Consider the following 15,970-nt stretch of genomic DNA (forward strand, 5'->3'; position numbering starts at 1 on the left):
TGGAGACGTGTCGCTTTCCTGCCCCCACTGAGCACCCTCTGGTGATTTAAGAAATAACATATATCAAAAGAAGCATGTGAGATAAGCCAGGCAGCTGCCAGCTCAGGGTGCCTGCTGATTCGGCTGCAAACCTCGCATTTTGCTGATCAAAACTCAGCGGGTCTTTTCCTCTTCTCCTAAGGGAACCGGCTGCTTATTAGGGATTCCTAGAGATTAGAAGTTGCCTTCAGCACCAGCTTGTCAGCAGGAGCGGAGAAGAGCTGTTTAAAATACAATGAGGACATCTGCTTTCTTTTCTGCAGCTTTGTCACGTTTTGTAACATGCTTTTGCCCAGGAGAGTTCTCTAGCTGGTTTTCATTTTGTAGACACTGAAGTCATGTCTTCGCCTTGGTCCATAGGTGGAGACTCCCCTTGAAATCAATTCATAGTAGGTAAAACATGCCACAGCACAGAGAGCCATCACAAAGCACTGGTAGCATTTAAGATCCACCTCAACCCTATTTTGAGAAGAGCATTAAGGTGAATTTCACCACTAGGAAAGTCTCTCTGGCCTGTGTTTGGGAGGTCATCAACCATGATGGAAGAAAATCAGAATCCTGAACTCATAACTCGAGGAAGAGAGTGATTAATAGTTTATCAGGGTCAGGGTCCCATGATGTTAGGCACTCTAATGGCAAATAAAAAGCAAATAGTCACTGCCCAGAGAGCTTAGAGTCTTCACAACCCACTGGATCAATGGGTAGCGATTGATCCAGTGGAGGTCAATTTATCAGGTCTAGTACAGAAGCAATAAATTTAACGCCAAGCACTCTTTCCCTGACTCCGGTACTCCACCAAAACTAGAAGAATAAGAGGAGTCAACAGGACAGTGTCAGCTGTTGACTTACTGTGGTGAAGACACCGCAGTAAGTAGACCCAACTACGTCGACTTCAGCTACAGCTTAGGCGGACAGTTTGCGGTACTGTAGGCAAGGGTGATGTGCCACAGGCAGCAGGTGGGAGGCCAGCAGGCAGGACAAGACTATAGCTCAACAAACAGAATTTTCAGTGTCATCTCTTTAATTCTCCTGCTTTGATTTCCTCCCTTCAGTTGGAAATCCTGATAAGGCAAAACTTCTGCAATTCAAAACAACCCCCAAGAACTAACGGAGCAAGTGTCTCTGGAGCAACCTCCTTCATAGCTGTGTCCCATGAGTCATCAGGCCAGGCTCGCTCATATCTTGCTGGCAGCGCTCAGTTTTGGTCTTTGGGGGCTCCCCCGAACACAAACGATTCTATTTACAGCTTCTGCACTCCATCTTCTATTCAGTCACTATGTAAAATCCTTTGGCTCAACAAGGTTTAGCTCGTTAGTATGGCTAACTGGTTGATGCTGTAGCTGATCCAAATATATGAAGGCACAACTGCCTTCGAAGGCACATTATTTCATGTTTCATGACACTGGCCACAGCTTTCATTTACGTGGTTGAGCTTCAGGGTTGTTTTGTTTTTACTCATCAGTGGATTCTGATTACTCAGGGAAAACAAAAACGGACACAGAAAACAAACGTGTCTGAAGGAATCTCCAAGGCTATCTGGACCACAGTGTAGAAACCCTCCAAGATGGCCCTGGTGGGCACAAGATATCTTCTCCAACATGATGTCTCCCCTGGGTGCTCCTTTTCTCCCACCTGGCATTTGTGTCTCCTTGAAAACAGCACGTTTCTACGATTATACAGCACAAAACCCACTTGCAGATCGCCATAGGAAACAGAGGAGCACATTCCCTTCATGGAGGCCGCGGCGTTTAATGCTGGTTTGGAATGTGAGTTTGTTTCCTCGCAGAAATGGAGACAATGTAGAGAAATGGGCCCCCCACCCCCAGCCCCCAGCCGGAGGACTGTCATTCCTATTTCAAATGCTCACCTTCTGCTTCATCAACCCTTGTGTTGTTTGTATTACAATTGCATCTACAGTAGGGGAGTTAAAACAGCTAAACTACAGCACCTAACTGGTAATTGTTTTAATCTAGGTCTCTCCGTAGCCCCAGCATTTCCCCACACCCCCTTGGCTTGGGTCCAACCTCCCAACCCACCAGCCCAGGGCTGGTACGGCTGATCACAGCTGGATACTACCAGGATGCTAAACCGGAAAGGGCCAGAGAGCCAATTACCCAGTAGGCACACTGGTAAGCCTCATTCATGCTGTTTAGCCAATTAACATCACCAGCCTCTAGGACTCTACCAAGATCAGGCCTGCATAGGGGTAATCAGTGAATGAACAGAGTAAGGGACCACTCCTGCCCTGAAAAATCATACAGTCTGAACAGGGTTTAATGATGGGAAGACACATGGGGCACTGAGAATCCAAGGTCTCACAACAGGTCAATGGCTGACTGTGAATGGAACCCATGTTCTACAGATTCCCTGCCCAGGACTCTAGCCATGACACAACCCTGCCTCTCCTACTATGATTATAATAAAACTAAAATCTCATCCCTTAAAAGATTTCCCCTTCCAGTGCCGCCCCCCTTCAGTTTTCAGAAGGGTTCTATTTAATACATGAAGGGTGCGTCTACACTAGCCGGCTACTTCAAAGTAGCCAGCACAATGTCAAAATAGCACCCATCGCGTCTACATGCGCCCTGTGCTATTTCGACGTTGAAATCAATGTTAGGTGGTGAGACGTCGAAATTGCTATTCCCATCCGAAGATGGGAATAGCGCCCTACTTCAACGTTGAACGTCAAAACAGGGTGTGTGTAGACGATCCGCGTCCCGCTACTTCGAAATAGTGGGGTCCTCCATGGCGGCCATCACCTGAGACGTTGAGATGCTGTGTCCAGCCCCTGTGGGGCTCTATGGTCCCCAAGCATGGCAGCCTTTAAAGCACCACGGACCCGGATTTCCTGTGGCAGGAAGCTGAGAGCGTGCAGGCAGCAACACACACACGTGCTAGCCCTGCATGCCCTCTACAGACCCCGAACCCTCTAACCAGCACCATGGCATCGAGTTAGCCCCCCAAGCACCCCCAGGGCTCCCTTCCTGAGGGGACCCAGGCACCCCCTGCAGGACCACGGAGTGGTAGCCCCTGCGGTTTATGTATCTTCCTCCACTGTGGTCCGGGGTGCGGATGGGGATGTGGGTCCCATCCAGGGCCCCGAAGCAGTTCGGGAACCCCATGGAGGCGAATCCTGCGATGGCTGCATCCAGGTCCCCGAGTCGGACGACCCTCTGGAGCAGCATGGCATTAAGCACACGGACCACCTGTGGGGAGGGAACACAGGCACCCATGAGGCTGTGCAGGGTGCCCCAGGGCCCTTCCCCCAGGCCCCCCTCCCAGGCACCTCCCCGGGTACCCCCCCGTCCAGCCCCTCCCTCCCCGCCATCTCTCCCTCCCCAACCCCACACCCAGCCCGCCCCCCGCCCCCCAGTGAGTGCGTGCCCGGGCCTCCTTACCTCTATGACGACGGCCCTGACCGTGGCCTTTCACACTCCAAACTGGTGTCCCACGGAGCAATAGCTGCCTGGAGTGGCCAGCTTCCAGATGGCTATTGCGACCCTCCTCTCAACGGGGAGGGCACGCCGTATCCAGGTGTCGTGGTGCCTCAGTGCTGGGGTGAGCCACTGGCAGAGCTCGAGAAAGGTCTGCTGGTGCATGGAGAAGTTCTGAAGCCACATGTTGTCATCCCACTCCCGCATGATGAGCTGCTCCCACCACTCGGAGCTGGTGGGGTAGCTCCAGAGGCAGGGAGCAGCCACCGGGGGAGGAAGAGGGGAGCCCGGTGGTCAGGGGCATCCCCGTCTGCCTCCAGAAAGGGCTCCTCAGGCAGGAACCACTGGGCGGCCTCCCAGGCAGCACCTAGCAGGGCGCTTGCCCCCTGGATGACTACCTGGAGGGCCTCCTCTTCCTGCTGCTGCTGCTGCTGCTGGGTGTCCGTAGCTGCTGTGACTTGGTCTGCAAGAGAGTGGCTACTGCTCTGCAGACCTCGTGCTGTGCAGGCCGGTGTCTCTGGGAGGGGCCCTTTAAAGGAGCGGCTTGCTGTTGACCCGGAAGGGCTAGTCCAGCCTGTGACCCGGTCCGCAGGCTTTGCTGGCCCCTTTTTTCAACGGGGAGCGCTTGTGTGCGTGGACGCACCGCATCTCCTTCCAGGGCAGCTCCTTTCGATGTTCCCCGTTGCTACTTCGACGTTGAACGTCGACGGCACCAGCCCTGGAGGACGTATAGACGATACGCGTCGAAGTAGCCTATTTCGATGTTCTTACTTCGAAATAAGCTACTTTGACGTACTGTGCTAGTGTAGACGTAGCCGAAATGTAATACAGGGTGTGCTGGGAAAGAAGGACAACGGAAACCGGATTCAGCTAATCCAGAATTGAGGTATTCTTATTCCAGAATAAGTATGTCCACACATGAACTTATTTAGGAAGAGTAAATCCAGAAGAGCTATTCCTGAATAACTTGCTGTAAAGAAGTCTAATGTGACAGGCTGCTAATGCCCGATGAAGATGTTTATCTCATAGGCCTGTGTATCTGGAGCAGAAGGATTTAATTTCCACCAGCTCTGAGTCCACATGATATTTCAATGTGTATCACAGTGACAGGCTGGAAATTCCGGGCAGCCAAGGATTTGCTTTACTGTCCATAGGACTTCTCATTATTTTTGCAGATACAGACTAACACAGCTCACCCTTTGAAACAGACCACAGACAAGGGTCCTGCTTTGATCCTTCAGAATGAACTCTCAGGACACACCTACAGTACAGGTCCTTGCTCTTTAAAGGCACAGAGCGGATTCATTCCTGCCACTGGATTACGGTGCTGTATGCCACGTATGTACTCCCAGCGCTGTGCCTAACTGACCTTTGCTTATGCAAACAGGATTGACTCTAAATCCATGCGGTGATCGGCTTTGGGATTACACAAGTGATGTCCCTCAGTGCAGATATTTCCAAATTCCAACACCTTAACACAGGAGACAAATGCTGTTTGCAGCGTTTTTGACGGTGACAGCAACACATTCAATCGCAAAGGGGTCGAACCACATTCTCACAAAGCCACTCATGTTCTTTCTCAGCACACACTCCTCTGTACGCTCTTTATTAAGCCAGTGCCCCCTACCAGGGCTCTAAGTAAACACCTGGCACCTATTCCATCATAAATGCCTGCCCATCTCTGCCCTCCCCCGAGCTGTCTTTGATCCTATTTGTAAAGATCACACTCCCAGCTCTAATTTTTGAGGTGGCAATGCACCCTTTCATCTTAATCCTACCACACCCTGCTGATATTATTCTTCTCTGGGCCTGCAACAAATAATAACATACAGAGACAGGGTCACACAGTGCTTTTACAAACATTCAATAGCTTGGAGTCCTGTGGCACCTTATAGGCTTACGGATTTGATTAGCCATCAGCTTTCATGGGTAAAAACCACTCTGCCTGCTGCATGGAGTGCATGTATCTAATGAAGTGGTTTTTACCCATGAACACTTATTCTCTACCCCTCTGGCTAGGATTACACTGTAGCTATCTTGCAGCCCTAGCTCAAAATATTAAGAGTCATCTTATTTTGAACCTGGTGCAGGCTACCCTGCACCAGAGTTTGAAATAAGTGCTTATTTTGAACTTCTCGGTAGCCTCGTCTCACAATGACGGTTGCCAGGAATGTGCTTGAACAACAAGAAGTCCTGCGGCACCTTATAGACTAACAGACATTTTGGAGCATTTGCTTTTGTGGGCAAAGACATGCTCTGAAGTTGGTCTTGGCGCACGAAAGCTTATGCTCCAAAATAGCTGTGTCTACACGTGCACGCTACTTCGAAGTAGCGGCACCAACTTCGAAATAGCGCCCGTCGCGGCTACATGCGTCGGGCGCTATTTCGAAGTTAACTTCGACGTTAGGCGGCGAGACGTCGAAGCCGCTAACCTCATGAGGGGATCGGAATAGCAACCTCCTTCGACGTTCAACGTCGAAGTAGGGACCGTGTAGACGATCCGCGTCCCGCAACGTCGAAATTGCTGGGTCCTCCATGGTGGCCATCAGCTGGGGGGTTGAGAGATGCTCTCTCTCCAGCCCCTGCGGGGCTCTATGGTCATCATGGGCAGCAGCCCTTAGCCCAGGGCTTCTGGCTGCTGCTGCGGCAGCTGGGGATCCATGCTGCAGGCACAGGGTCTGCAACCAGTTGTCGGCTCTGTGTATCTTGTGTTGTTTAGTGCAACTGTGTCTGGGAGGGGCCCTTTAAGGGAGCAGCTTGCTGTTGAGTCCGCCCTGTGACCCTGTCTGCAGCTGTGCCTGGCACCCTTATTTCGATGTGTGCTACTTTGGCGTGTAGACGTACCCTCGCAGCGCCTATTTCGATGTGGTGCCGCGCAACGTCGATGTTGAACATCGACGTTGCCAGCCCTGGAGGACGTGTAGACGTTATTCATCGAAATAGCCTATTTCGATGTTGCTACATCGAAATAAGCTATTTCGATGTTGGCTTCACGTGTAGACGTAGCCAATATCTGTTAGTCTATAAGGCACCACGGGACTTCTTGTTGTCTTCGAAGATACAGACTAACACCTCTGATACCATGCTTGAACTATCCCGAAATAGAAACAACAGTATAGCCTTAGCCTCTGACACGATTCAACAGTTTGTTAACCAACTGAAACATAATTTAAAACAAAAAGAAGGTAGAGGTGGAACTTGTGTCCTCTGTTGTCCACTGGCTCCTGCCCACTGTGCACTTTTGGTGTTTTGCTACAAAAAAGCTATGCCCAAACACTGACAACTCTGGGAATTAACAGTTAAGGGTGATTCCCCTCTGCCTAGCAACCCTTTTTTGCTCAGTCACAGCCCATCCCACCTGAACACGGCCTCCAGATGAAATGTCCAGGGATAGATGCGAAACTAAAAGTAACACTAATGTCTAGCTCTCATTCAGTGCTGCTCATCAGTAGAACTCAAAGCACTTTATTAAGGTCAGCAACATTAACCCCACTGTAAGATCAGGAAATTCAGGCACAGAACGAGGAAGTGACTTGCTCAAATTCATTCAGCAGGCCAGAAGAACACAGGTCTCCAGAGGTCCAGCTCCTTTTGCTGTCCTCTACTCTGTCTCTCCTAGAGCAGTGTGTCTCAACTTTCCCAAACTACTACAGGAGTCTGAAGCCCAAGCCCTCACAACAGGAGACTGGATCATGACACGCAGCTTTGCAGGGCCCCCTGGGGTACGGGATCCCAGCCAGATGCCCTGCATGCCACCCAGTAGTACTGGCCTTCCCCTGGTGACCCAAACCCCTTTCTCTCCTGGTCAAGAAACAATGAGCTGTTGCACCTCTTGGAGGATCGCCGGGCACCCAACCCCTGGGTTACGTGGAGAAGATAGCCTGGAGACTACAGAACTTGGACCCTTGGACAGGGAATGGGATTTTTCTGATTGCCTGGTCATTTGCTATTTTGTCTTATGGATGAGAAGTCTTTCCCCTCTCTGCTGCTCCATCAGCCCCAACCTCTTCTGTTCCCTTTCCAGCTGTGTGACTAGGTGTTTCTTAAGAGATCAACATGTTTGGGATCATTTCCGGGGGGGAGGGCAGAACACAGCTCACCAGGGAACAACCTGAGAGTCTCTCTCCTCCCCGATCCCAAGAAGCGTCAAGCCCTGCTCCTGCAACTTTCATGGAGCTTAAGCCCAGCTCCTCTTACGTGCAGTCCCACAGCAGGAATTCTATTTAACATCTGGGACTGTACAAACAGCAAACCCAGAGCAGATTCAGCTCTAAGCCTGGGCCATTCCCATGGACACCCAAGAGGGCAAAAGGCTGCGGAGAAAGTTTGATCTGAAAGAAACCCCCCAGGTCAGAGCTATGGATCCAGGAAGGAGACCTTTTTCTAACCAAACCATTGTATCAGAAGATGCTAAAAGATGCCTTAAAGACCAGCCTGAAAAGGTAGTGGAGGGCACAGGCAGGTGTCCGCCTTCAGTCCTGCCTACACAATATGAGTCATGATGCAGCGCACACAGACACCATCGCACAGGGCTGACTAACAGGCCCTCAGCTGCACAACGATCGGCCAGATCCTCAGCGGGTGCAAATCACTAAGCTGTGCTAGTTTATGGCAGCTGAGGATCTAGCCTGAAACTTCCGCCATGCAGGGTGGGTATTTCTTACGCTCTCCTCGCTGCCTACCAGGCTTTCCTGCCACAGTGCTTCTGTGCTGGTTTATGAAGGAAAAAGGTAAATAAAAGAACCTAAAGCAGCTGTCACAGGCACTGCCCATTGCCAGACTGCTCTAAAACCCACTGTAGGTGCCAAAGCAGCTGTCTTGCTTTCCCCAATGGCAGTTCCTGCCATACGCCATCCAGCACACAGGTGTCTTACTGAAGACTGGGGTGAGCTGGCGTTAGACATGCCTGTTCCCCAGCATTGGCTTATGGGTAGGGCGGCCAAGGTCGTTGTTTTCCTTCCGAATCCCCAGTGCTAAGCTTTGTACGTGCTAACTCCTCAAGTCTCTCTGGGCCTGACACTCATCTCACTGGCAATGGGGCAGAAGAGGAGTAACTCCGAGAGATGGATGCTTGTGAAGTGGATCCAGATCAGGCCTTTCTTCTTCCTTTTTCCCTTCATACATCTTAGTCCCTTGCAATTTTCCCATCACTTCTAACTCTTCCCAGATTTTGATGCTCTCCACGGACCACCTCACAGCAGAAGGTCCCTTTCACCTACACTATCAGCCTGGCCCACTGACAGAGGGGGTGGGGAGGGGGTAATTGCACCTGGGCCCAGCCTTTCAAAGGTGAGCAGAGCTCTGGCCCCTCTGAACCGCTGCAGCTGCAAAGCTGCCCTGCTCCATCAGCACTGGACGATGGGAAGGAGCAGCGTAGCAGTCCAGGAGTTGCTCAGGGCTGACCGCTCCAGGCCCCACCCCTTCCACTCTTGTCCAGGCATCCCTCACACCCTGCCCCAGGGCAGGCAGTGGCTGTCCGCCCTGCTGATATTCTCATCCTCCTCCTGGTTTACTAAGGCTCCCATTTCTTCCCGTTTCCCCTCCTCTCCAGCCTGCCCTCCATTTTCTTCTTCACTGATGATAACTGCTCAGTGGGTTCTGTACCAGTAATGTGAGGAGCTAGCACTGCTCTCTGCTGGATAGAGTTGGAACTCTTCAACTGTGTGGCATAGACCTGAAAGTGCTACTGGAGATTCACCTTCCCTTCAACAAGTAGGCAGCTGCAGTTTTGGAGAAAGAAGGATGAGGTTCTATTTCCACTGTCCCCTTGAATACTTTGGGGAGGAAATTAACAGCATCTTTGTAACCTGCCACCTAGAACCGTACTGTAAATGCCAAAGCAGGCACTTGGCTTAGCCAAATTCTTTTAATGCAGCAAAGGAAGCTCTCAATGATTATTTCAATGTTTGTACTTCCATGGCACCTTTCACTAGAGGAGCTCCAAATGTCTTATGACGGTGAGTAAATATTATTCCCATTTCACAGAGTGTGAAACTGAGGCCCAGAGATTCTGGCTCACATTTTCCAGGCTGGACTCTAATTCTTTCGGTGGCTCAGCTTCTGGCTACCCAGCTTTGGGTGCCCCCCAAAAACAAAAGCTCCCAAAATTAGTAGATGCTGTTGAAACTGTGGGACACAGAGATTTCCCCCAACATGTCAAGTGAGTTACAAGAAGACTCAGGACTGGGGTACTGCACTCTCAGCATCCCTGCTCCTCAAAATTAGGCAACATCATCAGCCAAATAATTTTGGTACCATTCCCTAAGGTCAGGTGACTGCACTGGCTGTTGGGTATTTGAGTTGGATTATAGTATGTGTGTTGCTTAAAGCCATTTGCTCCATGGATGTTCATGTCAGGTCACCCCAGATCCAGAACTACATGCGCTTGACATTTCTATCCTAAAAAACAAGCAGGAGGATAAATCCACCAATCTTTCAGTCCAGTAAAACTGTTCACTGGCTGAGTTAGTTGATACCGCTCATGATCAGCATTCCCTGTAAGCTGAGTACTTGGGTGCCACCCAGGAGAGATTCAAGTGCTGCCCAGCTGATTAACAGAGTGCCCACAGCCAGCAGCATGTGTTTCTACTGGTGGTGCACATTTGCATATGCCTCAGTGCACGAAACAAAATTTATTCTGTATGTGGACAGAAAAATTAGAGAGAACACTCCTTTAGAAAGATGTTTAGCTTCAGTTTTAGCAGCGCTGTTGTGGATACTCACATTACAAGCAGCAGACGTGTCTGCTTTCAGGATGTATTGTTACAGCATGTTACTATAGATCCCTTTGGCTGGAGCACGACAGCCACCTCCTTGCACGTGGTTAGCTTTGGGGTGCTGTTTAATTCACAACCAAGTGGGTAAGCCCTTGCACAAAACAAAGCCATTTCAAATGGACCATCAATTGCATGGAGAAGCTACAAAGCAGAGTCACTGTCCTAACCGCCTGTGTGTGGGAGAAGAGAATGCATTGTCACCCCCCCCACACTTTGTGTACATTCCAGTAATAAGCTGATAGGCAGCCCATGTGGGTACCTTCAAATGCACTAGGATTGTAACTCCCACACAGCTACCAGGACCAACAGCATTGTGACATCATCAGAAAATCCCATATGCCTGGCTGGCACGAACACATACTTGGGGAATATGCTGTGGGTGCCAGCTGATGGGAGCCACTTGCACAGACTTGAGCAATTAACAAAGACTATGTGGCTTCCTAGGGGCCAGATCCTTTAAGAGAAATGCATACCAAGGATCTTCAAGTCCCACGATCAGTGAGGCTAAAGGTGCTCAGCACACAGGGAGAGACTGCAGGGATATGGGAAGGGGCACTGCCTCTCCAAACTGCATTTCCATCCCTGTGTGGGCAGCAGGGGCTCATGCTGGCTGCAGAGTGCCCTTCTGCACCAGGGCTGCAGTGAGTGTCAGAGCCTAGGGTCAACCGACTTGGGCTCACAGGCATTGTTGCCTGTAAGCAGGGCACTTGGGTGGCCACCCAGGAGAGATTCAGGTATTGCCCACTGATTTGTAAGGCGCCCACAACCACCTACAGTGTTTCTATTGATGATGCACATCCTCACATGAATCGGTGCACCTAACAAAATGCATTCTGCCCACGGATGTCAAAAATTAGACAGCATTGCTCACAATACAGGACTAAATATAGCAGTGTAGACACTCCTGCTGGGGCTGGAGCCTGGGCTCTGGCGTCATGTCCCTTACCCTGGTTTCAGAGACTAGATTCCAGGTTATTCCACTGCTATTTGTAACCCCATAGCATGAGCCCAAGTCAGCTGCCCCTTCCTGACACAGGGTTTTCTTGCAAGGCCCTGAGAATCTTTCCACTGATTTCAACAGGTTTTCCATCAGGTGAGTGGCCTGGGAGCTTCCTCCTGCTGACCTGCCAGGAGCCGCTCCCTATGGTATGTCGCAGATACTTATCAAGGTGTTTAAAAGAGCCAGTAGCACTTCCACATTTGATAGGATAGCTGTAAATGAGGGTGAACTAGTAAAGCAAGGCCTATAAGCCTTTGTACCAAGCCTCCCACACTTCACTGTCAAAGCTATGTGCACGCAACAGTGGTCTCATTCAGGCTGATCCTGAGCAACCTCACCTCTTACTGAAGCTAATGACAGTGATCTGCGCATGCAGGATGGAGCCACTTTCCAAACATGGAAACAGCAACTCCAAAAGGTCCATCTTCCTTCCTTTAAAAATGTGTACTCCGTATTCAGACTCCCACGTGGGAATAAAGAGCCAGATTCTGCTGCCTTTGTGCATTTCAGCAGCACTCTAGTCACCACCAGCCCCACAACTAGTGATTCATGGCTGTATAGAGCCCAATGTAATAACACAGCATACTCCTATTCAGCCCAAACCCTGTTATTTAGGCAAACCTCTGCATTAGCTGAATTACTTCTTTCTCTCCTGTGCAGCTGACACTGAGGGACAAGGAAGCGATTCAGCTAATGCACTGGCATGGATGTAGAGCAGAGATAGCCCAGCCAGGACTGCAAGGAGGAGGAGGAGGAGGAATGCCTGCCCAGGAAGGAGGCCACCCTGTTGCTGATGGCTCCTGCAGTACAGTGTCACAGGAATGGGCACGGGAAAGCAAAAACCCCTGGCCAGGACTGTGAAGATCACATTGCAGAGGAAGTCACCCTGCTACTGAATGGCTCCTGCGCTCTTCATTGCCCACAGACACGATTAGCTGAACAAATTGCACGTCCCACCTGCTAAGCAGATCATTAGGTATGTAGTGGCACGCACTTCACCTCTACAGACCCTTCCTATTTAGAACCTCAGCGCACTTCGCAGAGGTTGATAAATAGTATTTGGTTTTGTTTTCATATACAGGTTGAACCTCTGCAGCTGTGGTCCAGCATGTTTTTAGCCAGCCAGATGTCCACGTTTCACGGGTGTGGCCAAGATTCCAGCAGCGCCGAAAAGTTTGTTTCCAGCCACCAGTCCTGGCTCTCAGTGTTCTGTGCTGTTATTTACTTGTAATTCAGCCCTAAATGTCTTCTAAGAACCCAGTAAATAGAGGAAGAGTTGGTAATGCTGCTAGACAATACTGGTCGCCCATGGTTTGGCAAATCCTCTGGTTCAGCAACCCATCAAGTCCCAAGGGTGCTGGACTAGAGCGAACCAACCTGTATAGGCCAATTCTCTGTACCTGTCCAAAGCCTTCAGTAGAATTTCAGAGTACAAATCAACCCCAAATCTGGCTTGCTAGTTTTTCCTCTTGAGAAGACAGAGCTTCTCTGGCAAAGCCACTATAAATGAACAGCCCCCAAGGAAGTATTTTGCATGTCTCTTTCATCATGAAAAGTGTAAGTGTTTTTGTTGTTGTAAGATTCATATTGTGAGACTGAATAAATTCACACTCCATCTCATCTCCTCTTTAAATCTGTGTTACCACCACCTCCTCTTGCTGGGGTGTTTACATACATGCTCTGCCGAAAGAGCTGCTGTGCCTACTTTTTGTTTGTCTGTTTGCTACCCCCCTCCCCCAGCTTTTTTTTTTTAAGCAGTTAACTGTATCACAAATCTGAAGTGGACAGCCGTACTTGTCACTGGAAATTCTGCTAATTCCATTCAACAAGCTAAGCCATAGACAAGAACGACAGCCTACTCATGATAGAAAAGCTGGATTAATACTGATCCTGTTTAAAATATTTCAGATGCAGGTTATATTTAAATTCCTTTAAAAGAATGTTGAAAAAATAGAAACACTTTACAAAATTATACATTTCATCAAAACATGGTTTTCCCATCTGCATGCTCTGCAAATAGCTAACCATTATCAATATGCACACCATCCAAAATGCAATGAAACAGCCAGAGAGCAAACCTTTTGGCAGTATGCGCCCTTTGAAAAATGAACATGGGTAATATGTCATATGTAGCTTACAGTCACTCCCATGAGGGAAAATAAACCAGATTATGGCTCAAAGCAGAATCAAAGAATCAAATTCTCGGGATGATGATTTTTATCCCAGCGAACAATATAGTTAGAATGGCCCTTGGAAAAAAATGATAAAAACTTTCTCATAGAAGGCATAATATACAATTGCATAATTAGAAAAATTCGTGTGGGTTTTTTTTTGGGGGGGACTGCTTTCAACACACCTTCCTGCTCAGTTTTAATCTTTATGCCTCTAGACTCCCATGACACAAACAGCGCTGTGTAACAGGTTGCCCTCCTCTGGAACCTGCAGAAAACAAGGGCACTTGCCTCAAATCTTTCAGTAACAACAGAGCAGGAAAAAAGATTTTGAAGCGCTTAATAACCAATATGTCATAAGAGTGCCATTGCAGGCATTCAGTTCCATGAACGATCATAAATAATACGGAATAACAAAATGACTATTATTGCCCTGCCCGTCCTCCTGCCCTCTTGCTTAGCCATGCAGGTGGCAGAAGTTGTACATGTTTGCAGCAACAGATATTGATGCTCATACTATCTATCAGGTAGGATTGGTATTATTTTTAAGACTGGGTTACCTTTTTCAGGAATGCCATTCTTGGCCTGTAATGCTGCCCTTGGTCCACCTGTCTCACAGTCATCCTTCCCCACTGAGTCAAACCAAAAGCCACAAGGAAACCAAATTCAAAACAACAAAACAGTGAAAAGCCAGGCTTCCACTCCTCAATTGCAAGGAAGTGCTTCTGCTGCTGGAGCAGTCCCCAGTCTACAGACTAAGGACAGCGGTGAGCAAACACTGCTCCTCTACAGCCAATCAACAAGCAGCTCTCAGGACCTCATTTGCATGGCTATCGGGGCCTCTGTTTCCCATCTCTCAGCACTAGGTGGAGCCTGGACACACAACGAGAAGAAGGGAGGGGGGTGTGGGCGTGTCTTCAGCCAATCAGGTCTTTCCAGAGTCTGAACGTTCCAAGCCCCTCTGCAGATTGTTAGATGCTGCGGAATGCCAACTGGTCCACCTCAATATTGCTGATGACGTTTCCAAGGATTTAACTAGACCCAGTGAAAGACATTTAATAATCACTGTCTTAAGATCAACATGTCCTGAGGATGTCAGCTGATAAGCTGCTTTAAAATTCAGTATTTTGGCTGGTGCATTAGAAAATAATATATAAAAAACAACAGGTTTCTGCCACCAGCTAACATTTCATTTGTAAAATGAAAGAAAAATCAGCACTTTCAGCTGCTTCGTAAAAAAGTGCCTTTGCCAACATTTCTGTAGAAATGTAATATGACACAATAGTATTTTTAAAATCAGTACTCCTGGTGGTGCTGAAATGTAGTAATATGTGAAGTCAACGTGCTTACTGTTTACTGAAAAACATTTAAAAAAGTTTAAATAAAATGTTTTACTCCTAACAACAAAATGACAATTTCTGCTTAGATTATTGTTCTTATTATTTTGTACAGTACGTCTACATCAACACCACTTCCCAGAAAACAAAAAAGACAAAGCCTTGCCTTAAAAAGTTCCCCATCAAAGGACTCAACATGGCTCAATCTGAACTCTGTGGCCAACCACCCAGCCAGTTCAGAAGGAGCAAGTAGGGTCCTAATCAGCCACATACAGGGGACAACAATTAGGTTCTAAGGGGCACAGCCAAGCAAACACTGAGGCATGTGAGTAGTCTTGTTGATGGGGTTGCGAACCCAGTCGGACCAGAAAGACTGGATGCCATTGCTGCAAATGGTGCTCAGCCCATCCAGTCTGGGGAATTCACAGCCCTTCTTGTGAAGGTCAAGAGGTCTAATGATGTGAGTAAAGTTACTTGCATTTGCAAGACTAGAGATTAAAATCATGAACAGGTGATGGTGGTGAAGTTAACAGGCTTCCAGAGGAGATGATCCTGTGAAGACAATGAATGTTTTCCACTGAAGTTTACAGGGCTGGATAGAAAATTACCCTTCCAGGATCACCTCTGGTTTGTTTTATTTGACATCAGTAGTAGGCTATGCCCGCGGAGAGGAAGGAAAGGAAAGGAACCCAAAAAGCCTGAGGCCACCTGAGTACTTAGAATGAAAGAAAAAGTGCATGGGGATCCCCCCAGAAAGCCCACTCTGAGATCATGTCAAGGGAGTCGATGAATGGCACTGAATAAGCATTCAGAAAAGGCCTCGCAGTCACAGAGACTCCTCATGCTTGAGTTTCCTCTGCCCAGGACTGACGGATGGATGAATAGTGTGAGACTCACAGCAGGGCAGACTGAAAACCATCATTTATCCAGACACGTACAATGCAGCAACAGTCACGCAAACTTCCTCACCACCGCAGTAATGCACTTCAGCCCTGATGTAGAGAGACAGCCTCTGTGGGTGAGACAGAGGTGAGATCTTAATGCTTCAGCAAAACAATAATGATTGTGTCTGGTGTTTAATAGAAACACCTGCCGTCCCTGGGGACACCCACACCAGTACATGCCACACCCCCACCCACCATTCATATGTGCACTCGTCCACACATATAACACATATATCATGCACATGCATTTATGTACACTTACCACAGAC

The sequence above is a fragment of the Carettochelys insculpta genome, chromosome 20 (genome assembly GCF_033958435.1).
Source record: "Carettochelys insculpta isolate YL-2023 chromosome 20, ASM3395843v1, whole genome shotgun sequence".
Taxonomy (NCBI): domain Eukaryota; kingdom Metazoa; phylum Chordata; order Testudines; family Carettochelyidae; genus Carettochelys; species Carettochelys insculpta.